Raw genomic sequence first — 20,516 nt, 5'->3', positions numbered from 1 at the left:
GGGGGAGAGCTTGGCTAACTCTGCCTCCCTTGGCTGCACCTGGAAGCGGAGTCCAAGGAACTGAGGTTGCAGTTGGCTACTGTGCTTGGGTAGAGATAGAGGGGACTGCATGCCTAGGGTGGAATTCCTTGCTCCAGTTACCAATTTAACTGCCAAGGGGATGCATCTAAATTAAAGAAGATGTCTGATTAGGCACAACACTCAACCCAGTTGATTTGAAGGTTCTGAACTCCCACTAAGCATGGTCAGGGTCTCCGGCCTTCCTGAGAGCATAGGTCCAGAGACGCAGGCACTGCCCTTTGGCTTGGGTTGGGACGTCCAAGAGGCCACCCAGTGTCTGGGAAGATCTGCTTTGACAATCCAACCTTTGCAGAGCCTCGTGAATTAGACCTCTCATTAAAATAGCAAACCAACCCAACAGAAGCAAGGACCAAGCAAAGAAACCCACAAATGGACTCTTTGTGCTTCCCTGGTAGCCTGTGACAGGAAGGGCTTCCACTTTTCTCCTGCTTGAAATGCGTAAGTGCTCTCCTGGGCGTTTGTGCTCAGTTATGAGAGAATGAAAGTAACTACCTCACCCACTTTGGGGATGTTCTGCCTAATCTGTATGTGGCCCTGTTCCCAGGAAATATGGCATAAACCTCCAACATTGTAATGCTCCTGCATGCTCACGTGTGTGAAAAAGCCAGTGTAGTTGGTTGCAGTTGGTTTCTGCCAAGGGGATACAAGCTGCTCTTGCTGTCATTCTCCACCTCTTTACTTCCTCTGTTCTGTTACTTTGACTCAGACATTGGATTCATAGCATTACGACTTGCTCTCATTGACAAAATGTGATCTTCTACATTAATAAAAATAGGTCCAACCAATCTATACTGTCATTTGAAATCTTGTAGTTGTTTGTAGTCCTGAAATTCTCAATGACAGCTTGACTTTGAACTTGAAAATTAAAAAAAAAACCCATAATCAAAACATTATAAAACATCACCTAGTTTCAGAGTCTAGCTTGGGGTTCTGAGGGGGAACCAAGAATGAACTGTCTAAACAAACCCCCATGGAAAGATTTATCTGAGGATGGCTATTGCTTATCTATTTTAGTTACTAGTAGAGCTTGATCTCCAGTGTCTCTTATTGGGGGTGGTAGATGTCCTCATCTTTCTCAGTTGGTGTAGCTAAGGTGAGCTTAGTCGTGCATCTTGGCATTGCCTGAGTACCTTGTCTCACCTTGCTTATGGTATCTTTCAACAGACTCAGAATTTGCATCCTTAAGTAAAACAGAAAAAGAACTGGAAGGGACTTTGAAGATGATCAAGTTCAAGTCTTTCACTTTTCACTGAGAAAGATCAACCTGGAGAGATTGAATTACATTTGAAAGCGTGAAATGGACATTGCTTTGGAGGCAAATGTCTTAAGGGGAAGGAAGAAAACTCTAAAAGGAGGCGTAGGAGGAGGAAGCTGGCTGTCCTGCGTTTCCAAATGCCTTGAATGGTCAATGTTATGTCTTTATCCTCTTTTCTTTGTATAACAATGGCCAACCATTTATATGCCAGGCCTTGTTTTGTTTTCCCTGGAATAGTTCATTTAATCCTCTTAACTACCTGTGAGGTAGGTGCTTGTATTATCCACAGTTTACAGATGAGGAAACTGAGGCTTAGTAATTAAGAAATGTACCTAAAGCCCCACAGCCAATAAGGAGCTAGATTTTGATCCTTGGTAACCTGACTCCAGGAATACTGTTTACTTTCATTATTGTGCTGCCCCTTGCATATTCCTATATTCCCTTTCCTCCAGTTCACCTGAGAACTTTAAAAGGTAACGTTATTAGAAGCAAATTCAAAACTGAAGAGTAGGCAATTAGATCCCAAAAAGATAATTCCAATTAAAATTCTGTGCAGAATTTTATAGAGAGCTCATCTTCTAAACCATCACTGCTAGTCATTCCCTCCTGATGCCTATTAGGGACAAAGTTCTACTTTTTTGCGATCTCAGAAACTGCAAGAGTTGTATGAGCAGTCAGTGCACCTATCATTTTGTTGTTGCTTTTGTTAAATAAGTATCAGTACTCAAATATTAATATAAAAGAAATTAGGGTCATCAGCATGAAAATGGTCTGACTAGTTTCCTTTGTCCTCAGCTCTGTAAAGCACCACCCCAAATCCTTCAGAAATGTCGCCTAATTTTCTGAGTCCTAGCCCAAAGATAGGAGAATCAAAGATGATAGAACTTTCTAAATGTGTTGCAACATTCAGATCCCCTGGGGGGAACTGTTGATGTAAAGGTGATTATCATTGTTGTTTACCTGTTGTTTTTTTCCTACCTAGGACAATCTAATCCTTTACATCTGTTACTGAGAGTATGTAGAGATCAGACCCTCTAATCACTATTAACACTGGGAGTGAGAAATACACATTTAATTTTTTAAAGGTATTTTAAAGTCACTAATGTAATTTGCTACTGGTATTTTAGAGAGAAGGATTTAATAAAAATAGGATGTTCACATCAATAGTATCCCTTTAAGTCTTCCTGCTTGCTTTGCATCTCTCTTTGCACCTAATGGGCTGCAGCCTGGCATTGCCTTTATATAGCACTTGAGGGAACACAAGATCATTACTCAGGGAGAGAACTAAAGGCTGTTTGGAGATTCTCACTTCATGCTGGAATAAAATTAATTAATATTATCGCAATATGCCTCCTGTTACATCTGATGAATATGATCTTGAACTCGTACTTAAGGTTTGAGCAGACTCATGTGTTAGGAATTTTTCCGTAGGGGATTTTGTTCAGCCTTTGAAAGTGAAGTTACTTGTGTATTTTCTGAGTGAGGCATTTTTGATCCAGTGAGTAGAAGCCTAGAGTAGGAAAGTTCTGGGTTCTGGACTCAATCCCTGTGTGAGTTTGTTTCCATGAATCTCTGCCATGGAAACAAACTCACACAGGGATTGAGTCCAGAACCCAGAACTTTCTCTATTCCGAGGATATGGAGGTTCCTTACTCTATTATAATATATAACCTACCTTACCACACCATGATTCTTAAAACAACCCCATGAAGTGGAAGAGATGTTATTTATTCCCATTTTGCTGATGAGGAAACAGGTTCACTCAGGTTAAATGACTGGTCTGAAGTTCCAGGGTCGGTAGGTGGTATCTGGGTCTTCTAATACTCTTTCCTCAGTCTGTACTGATGTCCCCACAGATCTCACTTTGAAGATTTCTTGAGTAAAATTAGGCAAGGGCTTTGAGGTCTTTCATTCAAGACCTCGCTGGATTGAGAAGAGGCATCTGATGCTGTAAAAGCCAAACCAAACCAAACCAAACCAAACAATCCCAACCTATTATCATCTTAGAATCCTGTTGAGAGGTTAGGTCTAAGTCTCCATGAACTTTCCCAAAGAACTGAGGTTGAGCTTTCTAAATGGTCAATGTGCTGACAGCGATATCGGGGTGGGGGTGAAGGTGGGAGGGGGTGAGGTGGCAGGGAGTGAACACTTCAGGCTCTGTTTTGTTCACATGCCCAAGTATTTCTAACACGGAAACGTTGAATCATATGATACTGTTGCCCTGAATAAAAGTGATTTCTGACCATTTACTCAAAGTGACGGTATAGGAAAAACCATTCACCTTGATTGATTTACAAAACAGCTGAGAATGATGGAAGCTCCCTATTAGAACTGAACTTTAGCCAACTTTTCATTGGCTAAAAAGCATTGGCAATTAGGTTTTCAAAGTATTTCAGCACTGGCCCTTAACCAATGACTAAGACTTAATTTTTTTTTTTAAGACTTGAAATAATTTCATACTTACAAAAAAACTTGCACAAATTATACAAAAAATTCTCATATACTCTTCACCCAGATTCTTCACTACAATGATTACAACCAAGAAATTCACATTGATGCAGTACTACAACCCACAGACTCTATTCAAATATTGCCAATTGTCTCATTCATGTCCTTTTTCTACTCCAGAGTCCAATCCAGGATCACATGTTATGTTTAGTTGTCATGTCCTCTTAAAGTTCTTTGATCTGGGGTAGTTAGTTTCACAGTCTTTCTCTGGCTTTCATAACCTTGATACCTTTGAAGAACACTGGCTGTCATTTCACCGACAGTCCTTCACTTTAGGATCGCGTGCTGTTTCCTAATGATTAAAAGTAGGTTATGCGTTTTCAGTAAGAATACCATGGAAATGATGTTGTGTCCTTCTTAGTGCATGGTATCAGGGGGTTCATGATTGATTTACTCCGTTACGAGTGACTCAGACATTTGGCCTTTAAGCTGAGGTTCAGGCTAGTATGTTTGTAGACCTTGGAGGATAATATTTTCATTCATTTGGTGGCTAGGGATTGAGTAATAGCAGCTCAGCCCCGTGAAGGATAGGATGAAATTAAACATGGGGCCAGTGGATTTATTTGCAATCTAGTTGGGCAGAGTAGATATTTGTAAGTAGTTAAAAATGGGTAAGAGTGTCATGGGGTGGTATGTGATTATTTTTGCTGTGGATCACAGTCGTCAGGGAGATTTCGTTGGAGGAAACCAACCAGATCAACAAAGATCTCTAGCTTGACTATTGCTATGTAATCTGTAGGCAAGTGTGTCTGTTGTCAGAGAGAATGGAGCTAGAGCTGAACAAAAAGCAAAGCTGGGAATCACAACCTGAAACATGTAAAATGGCAAACATTGCAGTATTTTTTTTAAAAAGTGCTTAAGTAGTGTTCTGTAGCATTTTGTTGATGTCAGTAGGGTTAGTGCTTATCACAACATATTAGGATTTTTTTTTTTTTTGCATATTAGGATTTTTTTGTAGTCTTTCTCATCAAACAGATGGTGTGTGTTCCTCGAGGGCAAAGATGATGTCATTCATGTCCCTCGGACAGTACCTGACACCATTGTGCCGTAATTATTTGTTGAAATAAACAGAACTGAGCAATGTTTCTGAACTAATTAGTGGAAGCATTTAGTGTCTCATTCTATGCTTGGTGGTTGCTCAAGAAATTTTGTTGGCAGAAATGTTGAAGTTGTAGCTGGACACAGCATCCGCTGGTCAAGTGAAGGAGGTAGATGAAAGCCAGGAGGCAGTGACGTGGTGGTGGTGGTGGTGGGGAGGGAGAGCCCATGAGGACATGAGGATAGGGGGAGGTCGAAGATGCGTGGAAGGATGGGAGGTAAGCCTCCTGAAGGGGACTGAGAGGGGGAGACCGAGATGTAGCAGGACATTCCCAGTGGCCTGCAGTTGGCCCTGAAAGGGAAAATGGATGTGGGAGCAGAAAGTTGGGAACCAACCAGCTATTTGCTAGGTGGCTTAAATAGGGCAGAAGAAGACTCTGTGTGTGTGTGTGTGTGTGTGTGTGTGTGTGTGTGTGTGTGTGTGTGTGTTGGGAGGTCGAAGTTAGAAATTTGAGGAAATGGAAAGGGCATGGGGTACAGTTATGAGAGAGATTCACCAAATGAGTGGCAGAGTGCCAGGGGGTCTGGGGCATTGGGAGAGGGACAGGAGGATGCCTGGCAGGGGGTGAAAGTCTGGCTGGATGCCCAACTTGGCAGGTGCTCTCTGGGAGGTCTGGAGGAAGGCCAGCTGGAGTGAGGGGACTGCAAGAGGTGAAACAGTGAAGAGATGAGCACAGGGAAGAGGAGGGCGCCTGGGAAGGGGCAGCAGAGAAGCAGATCCGAGAGGGAGACAGTGGGGTGGGATGGGATGGAGAGGAAAGAAACAGGAACAGGTGCGGCACGAGGGCTTGGTGGTGGGTGGAAATGAGGCCTTTCTCAGCCCCCCTCTGAAAGCATAGGCGGATGGATAGAGTTTTAGCTTTGGAAGTGCATTTATCCAGTCCTGTACACCTGCCCAGTGAGTAATGCCTTGGGTACTAGAAGAGATGGGGGATGGGAAGGGGAGTTTGAACTTGAAAGAGGCTGATTGGCTCATTTGATTTTGAACTTTGTTCCCTGCTCGCTTGGCCACTTTCCAGCTGGACCCCCCCCCCCCCCTTTCCTCCGCTCAGAGTAAGCTGGACACTGGTGGGGGCACCCACCTCTGCCCTCAAGAGCTGCTTCTGGGGTGAAATGTGATAGCACTTGGTTTTCTGGCTTACTCCTTTGTGCCGACTACTCCATTCCAAAGACCAAAATAACTTGGCAGATTTCCTTTCAGCTAGAAGCAGAATCCATGCCTGGTTGGTACCCATCCAGGCTAAAGGACCCACCTGGTTTGAACTACCACCACGTTCCAAGGCTGGCATTTGGGATCACTGGGCTAGTTGAGGACTGGAACAGATACTTGGCTTGATTCTCTCTGAGTAATTCTGACACCCTGGAATCACTTGGGGCAGGATTGGGGGTGAGAGTGTATGCAGGAAGCAGAGTCCTTTTGGCCTTAGATAACCAAATGGGGTGTCCGTTGGGGTTTTCTGTGACTGCAACTGGTCCTGTACCACAGAAACTACTCATTTCCACTTAGGTGACAGGCAACAGGTTATATCATAATGATCTTTCTGGAGTATTTTAACAGGGAAAAGATTGTTTGTTTCATTTCCAAGTAGAAGAGGAAAAAAAACATTTTGCTAATACCCAGTTTTGTCTACTACACCACCTAGGAATTGAAAATCTAGCTGCGTCCTCTGTTTCTTGTGTCATTCTGTTGCCCAGGAGCAACTCACTTGCCCTATTCCTGGTTGATTTCGAGCTGCTGGTGTTGAAGGCACGAGAGACATTAGTCTGGTTCTCGTTGTACATAGCTGTAGCCTCATTCATGCGGCAATTAGTTAGTTGTTTTCATTCTTTTTTTTTTTCAATTCATTTCATTTCCACCACTTCCTTAATTGAAATCTTTTTTTTTAGGCAGTTGTCCTGTGCTGTTGTTTTTTGTTTTATCTTTCGTTGCCTTTCCCTCTGCAGTCAACACTATGACCCTGGGACTCCGGCATCCTTCAAGCAAGCCATTTCTGAAGAAGGTGGAAAGAAGCCACGAGGATTTGCACCTCCTCCTTCTCCTCTTCCTCCTCCTCCTCCTCTTCCTCTTCCCTTGCCTGGCCCCCTCCTGCGCATGTGTTTCCGCCAACACAGGAGCCTGGATTGTGGAAAAGCCTCCAGCACAACTCAGCTCAGCTCAGCTCCGCTCAGAGAAGTCTCGGGAATGGCCTCACTTTGTGCAATAAGAAGATTTTTTTTTTCCTTTTTAAAATTCTCCATTACATTTTCTTTAAGTGTCTATGAGAAAGTATCCAGGTCAGACTGGAATTGCTCTACAATAGAAATAACTGAACACAAACAGACTGACAAAAAAAAAAAAAAAAAAAAAAGAAAGAAACAGTTAACTATTTTATTTATTTCAATATTTAAAAGAAGAGGTGCTGATGCGCACAGTATTTTTGTTTAAAGTACCTTCAACTTCAAAAGTTAAAAGCAATTTTGTGAAGACATGAAAATCAAAAGAGGACTTAATGTAAAATAAAGACTGCATATTAACTCTAAGGAAAAATACCCCACATTTTTAATAAGAGAATAAAGATCAACTCTGCTCTCTCAGGCTTTTTAAAAAGCCATTCATGTATGTTCTTTAGGTATTTTTATTTCTGCAAGTTGGATGTGGTAAGTGAGGAGTGATCAGTTTTTTTTTTTTTTTCGTTCTACAAAAGTCTATTGAAAGTGTCTGATTATGTGTTAAGACTTGACTGAAATAAAGTAGCCACAGGGGCTGTCAGCCGTCTCTCCGCTCCCCACAAAACAGACAGACAGACAGACAAACTCTCCCCTCATCCCAGGCAAGCCCCGTTTATCTGATGCCGAGAAGCTGCCCGCCCCCTGGTTATCAGGTCTGCCAAGGCCTTGTTCTGAAAGGAATTCTGTCTAGCAATTCAATGTATCTCTGCGAGTTCAACAGATCTGAACACAGACAGCTTTGTTTAAAATAATGCAGTGAAGGAAGAGAGAGGGAGAAAAAAAAAGAATAAAACCTAAGCATCAGTGGGGATGGTATTAATTCTGTTCCCTGACAGCTCCTAGAGGCGACTTGCAAAGGGAGCCTTCTGTTGACCTGGCTTTGGGGGCCTGAGAGGCTAGATGTCCTCAAGGCAAGGAAGGCCACCCTGAAAGACGGAAACCTCAAATTCAGTTGCTGGTGGGGGTAAAAAGGCGAAAGGTGAGAGGTCTGACCTGTCCCGCTATGACCATGTTGGTGGACGTGAATGTGGCCTATGAAATGCATTCAGCATTGTGTCTGAGGCCTAGTGAAGGAGCTGGGGTGACTGGCTGGGCCACTGGGTTCTACTCCCAGTCTTACACATTCATGCTCTTGAGGTCCCCTCACCGGTAAGCAGAGTCATGATAATCAATGTACAATCTACCGCTGGATATTCCTTTCAGTAAAAGGCTTGAGTGACAGTGTTAGTGAAATGATTCTGAGCCCGAGAGTCTCTCTTTCGCCTTTGCAAGGGCAGATTGGATGGGCACAGACTTCTTGCCAGCCCTTTCAGGGTCAGTCCCTGGGAGGGATCACCAAGAGTGTCTTTGTATCATTTTGTAGTCCTTTCTGTGACATTTTCTGATAGAAAATGTCCGTTTTCAAAATGCTAATAATTATAATAATAATCCGCTTTCCAACCAACTCCCAGAAGTTATAACATGTGTAGAATTGTGATAAAGCTTTGCATAATGTAGGGTTTGTATCAAGTTTGTGTAAGTTTCTGTTAAATAAAAGCCTGTTTCCAATGCTCCTATAGCATCTCTGTAAATTTTGCTTCACAGCCTCATCCTGCATGAGTTCAACTTTCATACCTTCCTGTAGAAGGGGCTCCTGAAAGGATTCTGCCCATTTGCATGCCCAGGATTTGTTGAACCTTTTGTTTTATTTAGAAGCACAGTCTAGAACAGAGGTTGCCATTGGCTTGGTACCAGCATCTGAGTTTGAGTCCGGAGTTGCTGTCACCCACCCACCATCGCCATGGCCGTTCCCACCCTCCATGTCACTCTTCATGGCCTAAATGGATTTATGGAGAGCTGGTTATGTGTCCTGACTTAATACATCCATCCAATGTTGCCATCACAGCTGTGCCAAGACAGTTTTGCACAAGCAAGCAAGATTTAGTGTGTGCTTGGAAAAAGCTGAGAGGTTGATGTGTCTGCTGCCTGGAAGGTAGTGTTGTAGCCTCCCCCAGCTGCCAGTTGGTGCAGCTGTAAACCTTCCCCACTGCCCCCCCACCCCCACCCCCGGCCTGAGATAGGTGTCTCCTTGTGTGAGATAGGTGTCTCCCGTCTTCTCTGAGGGGTCCTCTAGGTCAGAGAGAACCGGACCAGCCTCTCAGGCCAGGTCTTGCCCTCTGAGCATTGCCAGCTCACACTGAGGCCAGGTGGAGATGAAATGTGACATCACGATGCTGCTGCTAGCATGTTCTATCTTCCTTTAGAATGAATGTCACCTTGTGACATTCATTATGAACTTTATACATTTTTCTAGCAGCAGAAAGGATTTTTTCCCCCCATATACCCTCCTTAGGCTTTTTTCTTCTTTTTATTGTGGCAAAATATACATGACATACACTTTACCATTTTAAGTGTGTGGTGAGTGTCATTAATTACATTCATATTGTTCTGTAACCATAACCACCATCCAACTCCAAAACTTTTTCATCTTCTTCAGTTGAAACTCTATACCCATGAAACAGTACGTCTCCATTTGCCCCTCACTCCAGCCCCTGGCAATCACCATTCTACTTTCTGACTCTATGAATTTGACTATTCTGGGTACCTCATATAAGTAGAATCATATGATATTTGTCCTTTTGTGACAGACTTGTTTCTCTTAGCATAATATCTTCAGGGTTCATTCATGTTGTAACATGTCAGAATTTCATTCCTCTTTAAGGTTGAATAATATTCCATTGTGTGTATATATTACATTTTCTTTATCCATTCATCTGCTTATAGATACTTGTAGTAGAAAGGAAGTTTTGCACATTTATTGCACGCCTACTTCCTACAGCAACTCATTTGAGACATTAGATCCAATTCAGAGGTTACCTAGAGGATTCCATATCTTCTTAAGAGGGAAGTGATTGCCCCCGAAATCTCCCTTCTACTTTATACCCTGGAAAAGGGTACTTTGATGGGCAAACACTTTCTACCTAAAGTGTGTTTTCCCTCATGACTAAGTCTTTCTTTGTAGAGACTGTCTTTGCGCTGCTTGCAGGGACGAGATGTCTAGCATGGAGCTGTAGTATCAGCGTAAACAAGGACAGAGGAGGCCCAGGGGAATCTAGTGTCTCTAGTGGCAGGTAATGAGGGCAGGGACTGCCTTTTCCACGTGTCGGATGGTGAGTTGTTGGCTGAGCGTGCATGTGCTTTCTGTCTGTGGGCGGTCACTGACCACGAAGGAGGGGGAAAGTCACAAGTGAGTCAGAGAAAGAGGCAAAGAAGTCATTTCTCCTCATCCATTTGGAAATATATTAGCTTATATAAAGGGTTAGCTCTGGGTTTGAAATTCAGATGCCTACAAGGCAGGTATCTTTAATGAGTAAAGCAGGCCAGGGATGAGAAAGTGAACAGTGCCAGGGTGACAGGGAGCAGCCCTTACGCTCAGCTTCAGGGCACAGGGGGGCAACAAAGAGTGTTGGGGGTGTGTAGAGCTAGAGAGCATCTGTGCTCTGAATGGGGCAGCTGCCACCAGCTCAGGGGATGCTGCCTGCAAGAACATGGGCCCAGGGTTCCCAGGTCTTCTGATTTTTTAAGAGGGGCCAAAAATTCAAAAATTTTGGTGAGATCTCCCATTTTAATATGCTGGTTGTAAATTAAAAACACTGAAGATCAAATTTGTGTGGACAAAACCAACTGTGAGCAGGTAGCAGACACCCTTTGAAGGCTTTGGGCAGCTCTCCAAGGGCTGCCAGCCTGGTTAAAGTTGAAGTCAAGGTTAGGATGCCTTGACCAAACTCCTTCATGACAGCAGATCCTTGACTTAAGCTATGGATGTGTCTAGTGTATCCTGCCTTAGAACTGTTAGGTGCTGGGAATGGGTCCCTGGGTTGCTCTCTGGATGGAGCTAGGTCATTATCCACCACATGTTAAGGACTCAGAATGGAGTTCCAGGAGAAAACATTCCCCCATCCAGTCCGTTTCCCTCTGAAAGATCTGCTCTTTAAAACTCTGGGCACAGCTGTACAGTTTAGTGATATGTTTTTTATTTCACTTTATTATTGACGATGAGTTATCTCTTATATTACATTCCTTTTACCCTTCTTTTCTAAGAACTTCAAATTATTGCATGAGACTGGAACAGAATTCAAGTTTTATCATATCCCCAAACCAGCAAACTCACAACTGCCTTTGATTAAAAGAAAAACATATATGACATCTTACAGAGTGTCTTTTGAAATAAGATACATATAAGGTGTAAAATACTTATTAACTTAAATAAAAATCCTGGAGGGATATATATTTATATTATTTATAATATAATATCTATTTATATTATAATATAATATACGATATATATCATATTTTTATATATTACTATCATCACTAGAATTTTTATATAGATTTGTCTTATGTTTTTCATCTTATATGCATCTTATTTCAGAGGATGCTTTGTAAGAGAGTCAGGCCAGATTTTATACAAAGTAGTATGCAAAAACTACTCACTTGGGTAAGGGTTGTTTTTTGTTTTGTTTTGTTTTCTTTTGTCAGGGTGGAGAGAAGGTTATTCTGAATAAGCAATTTGTTTTCCTTGTGGTTTATAATGAGGGGTTTGCAAACTTTTCCTATAAAGACCCAGATAGTAAATATTTCAGGCTTTGCAGACCAGACGTCTGTTGCAACTGCTCAGCTCTGGAGTTGTATCATGAAAGCAGCCCGAGACGCTATGTAAACAAATGGACATGGCTGTGTTCCAATAAAACTTTATTTACAAAAATGGGCAGCCGGCCAGCTTTGGACCAGGGGCCATAGCTTGCTGATCCCTGATTTAGAAAGTGACTATTACACTATTAAATGGGATGGTGATAATATTTAAGGCATTTTCTAGGTCTCAGGAATAAGGAAAGAGAAGAATTTCACATCATAAGGTGAAGGGCTAGGGGTGCATTTCAGGATCAGCAGTGTCAGCTGTGCTGTATTGAGGCCTATGTGCAAAAAATGTGTCAGAGCCAAAATAGTCCATCACAGGATTTTAGAAAGCTGTCTACTAGATTTTCCAGTTTGAGTGCCGAGTCCAAACGACAGTAGTACAATGCTTATCTAAAGGACCTGTCGATAATCCAGGCAGTCTATGTGCTGGCCGTATAGAATAGTGACTCTGGGGACGTGATGACTAATGTTCATCTCTGCCAACTTAAGTATGAAAAAAGGCCAGCTTGAAAATGGACGGATTTCTGCAAATGGCGCCTGTAGGCCTGGTGAACATTGGCGGTCGTGTCCTCTTACGAGATAAATGATAAAGGGTATTTAGTGGAACCTGACGCGGGAGGCATGGAATTGCTGTAGTTAGAGAAATGGTCTCTTTCTACCGATTCTTCAGTGATGGTGGCTCTCTGGCATTGGTAATCGTGGAGTGATGAGGATGCTGCTGTGCCTTTCTTTCTAAGAACTCAGATTCTTGGGGTCGTGTTCAGAATTAGGAGACTTCCCCCACCTCCTTAACGTCACATCCCAAAAGAACTGATAAGAAATAATTTTCCTCCCTGGATGGTGGAGAAGATTCCTGACATCAGACATCCTATTGAATTAAGACCTTCTTACAGATTGAATAGGAGATGACCTTGAAGGGTGGCCTATGAGCTGGTCATGCCAGGTGGCAGCAGCCAAGCCAGATGTATCCAAGATCTCCTCTTTAGCCAGTATTAGAGGATGCTCAGTTGCTTGGAAAGGACCCATAACTTTGCAGATCTCAGCATACCTTTCAGCGGCGCTTATTGCAGGGTTCCACTGCTTATTTCCAAGTTTCCTTAAAAGGGGCAGGTGTTGGGATGTGCATGTTGTATGTCTGCTCCGTTTGCTGCAAGCTCTGCCCTGTATCACACCTGAGGTCACCCAGATGTCAGTGTTTAGGCATAGGCTAGAAAAAGGAGAACGATTCTTCGGACCCACAGTGAGAAACTCCTGTTACGTATTTTACATAAACATGGCATAAGCAACACAGTCCCTTGGTTACCTGATCTTTCCTTACACCAGAATAGGAAATACTTTGTTGAGAGGTGGTAACAGTGGTCATCAACGGTTGAGCACCAATCTGACTGATACAATTACGTTGACTGTGCTATTAGGGATCACCTGGCAAGGCATAATCATAGCTGAGGTGGATCTGGAAGTCCTAGTGGAACACAAGCTGAAGGAGTGTTGTGTTGTTTATTTTTAAGTGAGCATGATACCAGGCTGTGTTATATTGGGAGTAAAGTGCAAGGGCTGGGAAGTACTTCTCTACCCTGTTTAATATTTCACATCACCGTGTTTGCATTAGCTGAAAATAATTGTGGGAAAACAAAAAGATACAAAAAAGATTAACAACATGTTTAAAGGGATGGACAACAAGCCTTTAAGAAAAGGTTAAAGGATTTGGGCTTGTTTAACTTGGGGAAGAGAATTAAGGGTCACTTAGTAACCATCATTATTTGTATCATTGAGAAGAAGAGACTGACCAGTTGCCTTTGGTCTCTAGAGAGGACAGGAGGAGCACCTTGGGGCTTAGAAAAAGTTGACAAACTTCTTTCGACATCAAAGATTTTTGACTATTGAGACTCAAATGGAACTTGCTGATAGCCAAGCATTTCTCATGCGTGGAGTTAGGGGTGTGGGCTAGAGGACCTTTTGGGGACCTGTCTAGCTCTGCAATGCTTAGACTTGCAGCAGGGCAACCTGGAGGAGTGAGTGCCTGACTCACCACCAGGGATGGGAGGCATCGGGAAAATTAGTCTCATGAATGCTTATTGCGATCATTAACTAAAATTACATTTCTAGACTTGCTCCTATTCACCGTGGAGCAAGCCCGTATGGGGACTCTGGTTTCGATAGTGTGAGACACCAGCTGGTGAGTGAATGAGGTGGAAAGAGACATTTTCCTCCAGAGAAACACCCAGTATGTAAAAAAGGAGAAGCAGCAGAAAAGGCCACTAAGGCCAAAAGGCCACAGAGTGAAAATTGTTCTGTCGAAACTCCACATGAATTCCCCTCCAGTTCTCAGGTCGTTGGATCCCGCCATGTCCAGTGTCATCCTTGGTGCATGGACTTCGTAATTGCTCATAGGGCCTGGATATTATTCTCAGCTGAATTTTGGTTAAAGACCTCACTAATATTTATGGTTGTCTACTGTCCTCTCCCCAACCTGGTGGGGAAGGAAAGGTCTTATCAGAAGACAAAGTTAATTTTATATTTGTGTATATTAGACAAAAATTCTGTTTGGGAAAGGCAGTGACCAACATGCTTTCTAAATAACTTACAAAAGAACTCCTATAGAATGGTTTGGCTTGGTATTTGATTTAAAGAAGTAGCAAGGACTGTGCTGTATTTAGTGCATGAAGTGCATGGAGGTAACTTGCGTAAGAAGAGGGTGGATGAGGGATGTAAATTACTAGCACGGACGCTTATGCTGAAACTTCTACGTGGCTGAGTTACGGACTCAGAGAGGTTGGCAGTTTGTGATCTTGAAAACTTCTTTAGTTAAAACATATTGTTTTCTCTCTGTAGACATCAACCTTTCATCCATAATTGAAAAATAGATCAATACATTTTGACCACATACTGTTGCTTTGCATAATGACCCTCTAGTTATTGGTTTGCTTTATGCCACTGATCAATTACTCAAACACTTACTGAATGTCTTCTATGTTGCAATACTGTGCTAGGTTTTGGGACATAAAAGAGAAGCAAAGGGGAACTGAAACAAACTTCTGGGGATACTTCCTATGTGCTAGTTACCAGTAGGCTTCTCACAGATGTTAGCTTGTGAAAGCTATGTTTAGTCCTTTCAGGTTAAGATTATTATTCCTATTTCACAGAAATGGAACTTGAAGTTCAGGGAGATGGAATTGACAAGGATAGTAGTCACAGCTGGTAAAGTCTGATGCTTCTAATCAAGGGTTTTCTGGCCCTAAGACTCTCTGCACTGTAGGAGGAGGAGAGACAGGTAGTTAGTATATTATTTAAGACGAGAGCATCTCATTAAGTGCCAAGTTGGTGCAAAATGTAAGTATCAGATGGGCTCAGCAAAGGAAGTTAGGAGTGCAGGCTGAAGTAGGTCTTCATGGAAAGATGAGTAGAGTCAGGCGGGTAAAGAGGAGGCAGGCTGCTGACAGCAACAGTGGGGAATGCCTGAACAAAATCTCAGAGATGCGAGCGACACTGTAGGTTTGAAGCCAGCACAGAGATGAGCCTGAATGGAGTTGCGGGGGGAGGGGAAGGTGTGGATCCCGGGATGTAGTGAGAAGTCATAGGAATGTAAGTAGCATCCGTGTTGTGGTGGGGCCTGATCCACAGCAAATAGGAACGGTAGGAAGTCAGGGGCGTCGTGAGTTCTTGAGCAGCAAAATGTGATGCTTAGGCCGGTTATGTGAGGACAGCCTCCTGCGCATGTCAAGAAGTTTGAGTTTGTACATACTTCCTACAAGGCTGCCTCTGACCGTATCATGGTCATAGGATCCTAGCCCTTGTGGGGAAAAGGAGTGATCAGAATTCCTTCTAAATGACTTGTAACAGAACCCCAGTGTATCCTGCCTTCTGTGTGACACCTGCCCAGCTGACGAAAGGTTCATCTTGCTTGGTATCCAACGATTCCGTGGGCACTTTTCACAAAGTATATTCTGAAAGCAGAGAACCTGCTATTATATTACCGATTGGTTTGCAATGCACTTGGGAGGCGTATGGGATATCCTGAGAGGCTGGTCAGCCCCAGAGAGCTTTGAGTCTGAGAGACCAGTTGAAGCTTGGGACCAAAGTCTATGATTGTCCTCCTAATCGAGTTGGAGAAAGGGTTGATTTGGAAAAGCACCCTTTAGACTGAAAGGTCAATGAATATCGTTGAGGAAAATCAAGGAAACCAGGTTTAGATTCTGGCCATAGCCTTTGTTTGGATAGAAGCTTCTTTTGGTACCACCGTCTGGATGCCCTTAGCTGATTTACTTGTTGGAGGATCAAGAAGTTGTGAGAGTGCAGTCGCCTGCCCTCACTTCCATTTCTGTCTCTCATGCTCGTATTCCCCACTTCATCCTGTTGATGGGGGACTCACTGGCCCCCGAGGCTGGAGGAGGTGTAGCCATGTGTCAGGAACGTGGACGGTGAGTCCAAAGATCATGGGTCACGGTGGCCAAGGATGGTTGGCTCTTCCTGAGCTGCTGAATCACAGCCACTGCTCTCTGCATGGAATCTTCCTGGCAGCCTTGACAGGGGTTACTGTCCCACTTAGCAGATGAGAGACCAAAACTCAGAAGGGTTAAGTGACTTGGCCAAAGCTACACGGAAGTGGTTGGGCCCAGACTAGACTCCAGATCTTCTTTCTGCTATTTACACGAGTGTATTGGCATTGCTTGTTACGCGCCTGTACTGTTCAGTGACAATTGCCTTGACTTAGGCATGGCTAAACGTGGCAGAGCCCTGGACTGAAAAGGTTATCTGACAGCACAGAACTGAAACCCATAATAGAATAATATCCACCTTCCCTGGAAAAACGATTGGATCCACCCTCTCCCTCCCTTCCCCACAACATTTATGCAGCACCTGGGCCTCGTACAGCACTGTCTCACCAAACTCTTTCAAAATTGCTCTCTCCTTCATCTGCCTTCAGACCCTAACATTGCCATAGGTCTGGAACAGCCAATGTTCCATGGCCAAGTTTTAACTGCCTCTAGCGCAGTGTTCTGTGTTTCGTGCATCTACACACTGGCTTGAAATTTTCCTGTGTGCCCTGCAGAGAACACCTCAGGCCTGCCTCTAATGGTTCATGAGGTCTATCACAGGCAGCCCTCAGAGCTGGTTTTGCCCTGCAGAGGCTGAGAAGGTTGGCTTTAAACGCAATCTGCCTGGTGATTGGCACAGGGAGACAGAGCTTCGGAGACAGCAACTTGCCCTCCCTGCTCCCTCTCCGTTAATTCCAGGAAACTCTGCAGCTGCTCCCCCTGCTCCCCCGTCCTTCTGGTCTCTCCGCTGTGCTAATCACAGCTCATTTCTGCTGCATGCCTCATTTGGGGGAAGAGCGCTCCAGGGCTCCCCAAATGTGAAGAGGAAATTAAGGATGGTTGGCCAAATGGGTCAGCGCATCTCCACTGGGACCGCCATCCTCCTCCCCAGGAGGCCCCTGTGCCTTGTCCAGGGCTCACTGGGCAAGTTTCCCCTTGGGTTTTTCCTGGGACCAAGTGGGGCTGGCTTTGGATGCTAAGGAGATAAGGGGGACCAGGATCACTGAGAACCAACTACAGTTCATAGTAGGTTCTCTAATCTCCTAACCTCTTTTAATGACCTGTGATGCTGGACCCATTTTACAGCTGAGGGAACTGAGGTGGAGAAAGGTTAAATAGTTATTTGCCTGAAACCAGGCAAATGCATATGTCTATTTGACTTCAAAGGCTGGGCTCTTTCTTTCCCTTTTTTTTTTTTTTTCCTTTCTTTTCTTTTTAACCATTGCCCAGGGAGGGGGACCCTCCCGCATCCTCCTCCTCCTTCCTTAAACTGTGGGCTCTGGACTTCTGTTCATTCTTGTTTCCTCTCCTCCAGCCTCCTCCAGGAACCTTACTTTTTTTTCTGTAGTAACAAGAGTCCCGCTGGCTCCTAGGTGAATCGTCTTTGCAAAGGGAGTCCTGTTACCTATTGGCTGGCCAGCATTGTGGGTTTAGCCGTATGCTAATGAATCCAGGTTTCCCAGCAAAGGACAAATTGGGCAGTTGCAAAGAGCCAGCTGCCCTGGCCAGGCCTCCCTGTGCCCAGCAGCTCCATAGGACCATTTTAGGTGGCTGTGAGCCTGTCAGGAGGGGAGCAAAGGGCTCACTCCCAGGTAGGGCACTTTTCCTTTCCTGGGACTTCTTTCCCTTTTATTACTTCTTTTTAAGGCCCCCGGGCATCATTTGATTGACTTGCTTCAAAAGAAACTCAATCTCCATCTTTGTAACTGAGGAATCCAACCTGGTATTGGTCAGGTGATCTTGAAAGTTCCAGGGTGCCATTTTAGTAAGAATGTGGCGTTGTAAAAATTTAACCTTTTTCTTCCATCCTCCTGTCTTCCTGCCTTATCCCCAATGTCCAAACAAAGGAGAGTCCCCCTTCTGTGAAAGCCTTTAAAGCTATTCCTCTTGGAAACTTCTCCCTCCCAGGAGGCTGTGGAAAAGGGAGCTGGATGCAGAGCGGACAGTACCAGGAATATTTTGGCCGCAGGGTTTTGATGTGCGTTCATCCTTCCGGGAGGCAGGGTCCTGGAGGAGTCAGCTGGTGAGGCTCCAGGGGCTCTTGTTTGTTGTGGCCACGGAACAGGAGCAGGGGCAGCCCCTGGAGCCAAGATGCCAGACCTCCCGGGGCACACTCCCAGGGGCCAGTCCATGCTGTGCAAAGACTTAGGAGGCCTGGGTGAGAGTCCCAGCCCTGAAGCCACCGTGCCTTGCGACCCTGGGCATGTCACTTCACCACGTGTATTTTTTAAAGGAGGGATTGGACCAGGTGGACCAAGGTTCACTCTGGTGCTGACAGTCCGAGGCTTGGGTGGATCAAGTCAGTAATGTGATATTGTGCTATCTTGTCTGAGAAACTGGTTTGCATTTTAACTGTGGCTTTTTGGAGGTCAGGTTTTTAAGCCCCTAGGGTCGCTTTGGTGGTGGAAATTTCAGGCACTGTTACAGGGGTCGGTGGAGGGGAGATGGCAGTTTATATACCCCCCCCCATCTGACCTAACCTGACCCCCCCAACCAAGACACTAACCATGTCTGGGAGGTAGATGCCTTCTCAGTCTGCTCTCTCTGTCCGCCCGCACCTGTGACGCCCCCAGCCCCTCAGCTCTGTCTGCCTCTTCCCCGGATAGAAGAGGCAGATAGAGACCTGGCTGGGTTAGGGTTAGGCGGGGGCACCTTCCCTGTGGTCCGGGGCACCTGGGGGTGCAAACCTGCTGGGAATCACAGCTCTCTCCCAGCTCTGATTTCCAGGGTCAGGCTCCACTGTCCCGCGCATGGGGCCCATTTCAGATGAAGCTGTGTTGGCCCCGTATCCTGCCCTGTCCTAGGCTGTCAGGTGCAGAGAGGAGGCCTCAGACCTGATCCGACAGAGGAGGAAACGGAGACACAGGAGAGTCTTTGCCAAGACCTCAGAGCTCCCTGGGGGCCCTGCGGGTGTGAGGCTCTGGACTCCCAGCTGAGGGCTCTCTCCCTCGCCTGCAGCTACCCCTTTATCCAGGCTCTGTTTCGCCCTTTTTGGTTTCAGGGAGCTAATTAACTTCTTTGCATTTTAAGCCTGTCCAATTCCTTACCCTTAACTCTGTGAGGGCGGGGTTTGGAGGTGGCCTTGACCTGGTTTTGCCCTAGGATAATTCAGGAGTGCTTTTAATCCCACATCCTAGATTAGCTGCCAGGGCTGGGACAAGCAGTTCCCCCAAAGCCTCACGCTACCCTGCCAAGGCCTCAGGTTCCCCTCCAGGGCAGCCTGCAGTGTGGACAGAGGACAACAGGTTGTGGAGAGGAAAGTAGGACTTCAGCCCAGGTGGGCAGCCCTCTGACATGGGAGCTGCTGGGGGGTCAGTGCTCTCTGGAGGGCAGTCATCGCACCCTCCCATCCCCACCCCCGGCCTCCGTGTGTCAGGAGAAGGTCTCTCCCCACGGCCTGTTTCCTGTGGCCCCGTGGTGTGGTGGTTACCTGCCAGGAGATTGGAATAAGATGTAGGTTTGCATCTTGCCTCTGCCAGCCCCTTACTAGGTGGTCTTGAGTAAATTACTTCACTGCTCTGAGCTTTAGCTTCCATCAGATGGGGATAGTGACACCCAAGTCACAAGCTGTTTTAAGAATTAAATGAGGAAGTGTGTTCAAAGTGCCCAGCACCCAGGAAGCACACTGATAGATGGTGGCCATTAGTAGTACTAACACTAACACCCCTCCAGGGAAGACTCGGAAAATTGAGTTTCTGCATCTTGTTAAGAATTCAGCCAGAGTTCTGGTTGTGTCTCCTGAATAAGCAAGGACCAACATCTCTTTCCTGAGGTCTTATTTTCATTCTCTTGCCCGTTCCTTCTCGCTTCCTTTTTCTTCGTCTCCCACCTCTTTCTTTGTCTCCTTCCTTCCTTCCTTCCCCAGTCCTTCCCCCAAGATATACTATTTCTTCCACATCTCCCTTTCTCTCTCCTCTCCATTCTCATGATTCTGGAACCTGTGATGCCCTCCTTGCTTTACTGATTATCATCCGAAATGCATCCTGGCAGTTCCAAAAGCTGGTGCCATCAGCTTTTCTGCTCACTGTGAGTCCCACCTCTCACCTCCCACGTCCAGGAAGATCCTATAGCCTCCCCGCGCCCCCCCGCCCCCACCCCGGCCCAGATGCAGGCTTCCTTCCTGGCTGCAGGGTCCGCACCACCCCTTGAGATGG

This window comes from Hippopotamus amphibius, chromosome 4 (genome assembly GCF_030028045.1).
Source record: "Hippopotamus amphibius kiboko isolate mHipAmp2 chromosome 4, mHipAmp2.hap2, whole genome shotgun sequence".
Lineage (NCBI taxonomy): Eukaryota > Metazoa > Chordata > Mammalia > Artiodactyla > Hippopotamidae > Hippopotamus > Hippopotamus amphibius.
The sequence above is the reverse complement of the archived record's forward strand: the minus strand, read 5'-3'. Positions refer to the sequence as shown.